This window comes from Archocentrus centrarchus, chromosome 24 (assembly GCF_007364275.1).
Source record: "Archocentrus centrarchus isolate MPI-CPG fArcCen1 chromosome 24, fArcCen1, whole genome shotgun sequence".
In the NCBI taxonomy this organism is placed as follows: domain Eukaryota; kingdom Metazoa; phylum Chordata; class Actinopteri; order Cichliformes; family Cichlidae; genus Archocentrus; species Archocentrus centrarchus.
In genome coordinates, this window is record NC_044369.1 from 35356239 (window position 1) to 35359256 (window position 3018).

The following is a 3018-nucleotide window of genomic DNA, read 5'->3' on the forward strand; positions in this document are numbered from 1 at the left end:
GTTCCCCATTTCAACATATTGCTGTCTATTGTGCAGATATGAAGCAAACCAGTCTAATGCTGATTTCATAAGTAAAATATCATGGTCCACTGTGTCAAAAACTTTCTGAAGATCTAACGAAACCATCCCTATATAATTACCATTCTAATGTTCCATTCTAATATAATCCATACAATGAACCAAGCAAGCCTCAGTTGAAAAAGATGAACGAAAACCAAATTGAAACTCATACAAAAGATCACGATCAGAGGTACAGTTGTTTATATACAACTTTCTAATATAATTTAGATATAGTAGAAAGAATTGACACAGGTCTATAATTACCAGGATCTGTTTTACAATTTTTCCTTGCCATCTTTAAATCATCTGGAATTTGACCTAAAGAAAAAGAAAGGTTTAAAATATAGGCAAGGTGTTCTGAGATTATCTTAGCACCATTGTTAACAAATTTGGGCAATTCAAGTTTGACAAAATCTGGCATACAGCCTCCTCAGATACCCGAGAAAGACAAAAACCATCCCCCCACACTATTATAAAATTGTTGAACACGTGTTCTGCCGTATTTACCAGTGCTCTTAGGCAGTTTGTGAACTAAACAAGAAGTAACAGTTGTAAAAATAAACTCAATAAACTTGTTACATACTTGTACAAGATGATAGCAAACTTCATTACCCATATCAAGACCGACAACACTTGACTGAACCTTATTTTTAGCTACTATACCAACAATTTTCAAAACATTCCACAACTTTTTGGGTTCAATACAATAGTCAGTAATTTTAGAATTAATATATTCAAACTTTGCTGCTTTTTTCTTGTACTAGATACTGTTATGTAATGCAATGTACATTTGTAAAGTTCATCGTTTGAAGTCCTTCTGAATTTCTTATAAACATTATTCCTCTCATGTATCAGACGTAAAATCTCTCCTGTGATCCAAGATTCTGTGTTTCCCTTAACACAAACTGTCTTAAATGATGATATTTTATCCACTGCAGTAAAAAATTTGCACTTAAAAAATGACCAAGCCCAGTACACATCACACACGTAAATCTCAGACCAATCACTGCTAAAAAAAATTTCAAACTTTTCCTTACTATAAATTTTTGATGATCTGACTGTAATAGTTTCATGTTTATTCACCGTGTTTTCCATATACAATATATTAACGAATGATCACTTATACAGCAATTAAGAACACCAGAATCTTTAATCCTAGATTATGATCAGATCTATTATTGTAGCTGAACCAGGGGTCACACTTGTTGGTTCATTTTGTCATGTCGGGCAGTCTGACAGGCTGAGATGGACCCAGTTCCAGGACTCCGGAGACAGACATAACTAAAAGGTGTTTATTGTGTTGAACAAAAATCAAAATTCTTCTGGGAGTCAGACATAGAGCAAAAAACAAAGCAAGGTAGACAAAAACACACACGCACTCCAACAAAACAACTTCAACAACACAACAACAGGCATAGAAAACACAGGACTTATATACACAGGAGGGCTAATGAGGGAAAGTGGAAACAGCAGGGAGCACAGCTGAACACAATGACACTGAGGAGACAAGGGGAAGCAAAACTAAACACACTGCACAAGAAATAAGACACTACCAAAATAAAACAGGAAGTGGAACAAGGGAACAGAGACGGAGACTTGACACAGAACACAAAGAACTAGAAATAAACTGAGGACCAAAAACAAAAGAGCAAAAAACACTGGACAATCTCAGTTTTTTAAGGTCTGTGGTACACAGCCAACTAATAAAGACTGATTGATCATTTTTAAGATTGAAGCATCAATAATTGGAAAGACTTCTTTGAACAGTCTAGTAGGAATGGGATCTAATAAACATGTTGCTGGTTTGGAGGAAGTAACTATTGAAGTTAACTCTGAAAGATCAACTGGAGCAAAAGAGTCTAAACAAATACCAGCAGTGCTGAAAGCAGCCGAACATGAAGAATAATCTTTGAGATGGTTATGAATAATTTTTTCTCTAATGTCTAAAATTTTATTTGTAAAGAAATCCATGAAGTCACTACTAGTTAAAGTGAAAGGAATACTCGGCTCTACAGAGCTCTGACTCTTTGTCAGCCTGGCTACAGTGCTGAAAACAAACCTGGGGTTGTTCTTATTTTCTTCAATTAATGATGAATAGTAAGATGTCCTAGCTTTACGGAGGGCTTTTTTCTAGAACAACAAACTCTTTTTCCAGGCTAAATGAGCATCTTCTAATTTAGTGAGACGCCATTCCCTCTCCAGCTTTCGGGTTATCTGCTTTAAGCTGTGCGTTTGTGAATTATACCACGGAGTCAGGCACTTCTGATTTGAAGCTTTCCTTTTCAGAGGAGCCACAGTATCCAAAGTTATACGCAGTGAGGATGTAAAACTATTGACGAGATAATCGACCTCACTGGGAGCAGAGTTTAGGTAGCTGCTCTGTACTGTGTTGGCACTGAAGAGCATAATAATGAAGGAATTAGATCCTTAAACTTAGTTACAGCACTTTCAGAAAGACTTCTACTGTAATAAAACTTATTCCCCGCTGCTGTGTAATCCATTAAAGTAAATGTAAATGTTACTAAGAAATGATCAGACAGGAGGGGGCTTTCAGGGAATACTGTTAAGTCTTCAGTTTCTATGCCATATGTCAGGACAAGATCCAGAGTATGATTAAAGTGGTGGGTGGGCTCCTTTAGGTCTTACAGCACCTGGTATTCCCAGGTGGTCTCCCGTACAAGTACTAACCAGGCCCGACCCTGCGTAGCTTCTGAGGTCAGACGAGATCAGGCAGGTTCAGGGTAGTATGGCCGTATCCATCATGCTGGTCCTGGCCTATCACTCCCTGCTGAGATGCTCCAGACCATCAATGGCCCAGTGATGGCCCAAGAGTCCCTGGCTAGAAGTAAGAGGGCACTCCATAGCAGAAGTAGGTTTGTACCATAAGTCACATGACCTTATTAGCAGAAGTGGGTCTTTTCGTGTGTTCGTGATGAAACCTGCAGATACGTAGATGCC

The 3018-nt window shown here is 37.9% G+C and overlaps 1 pseudogene; it reads right to left on the minus strand.

Annotated features, from left to right (window-relative positions):
* Positions 1-2699: 2699 nt before the first annotated feature.
* On the minus strand, positions 2700-2818 carry LOC115774986 (uncharacterized; annotated as a pseudogene).
* Between the last annotated feature and the right edge of the window lie 200 nt (positions 2819-3018).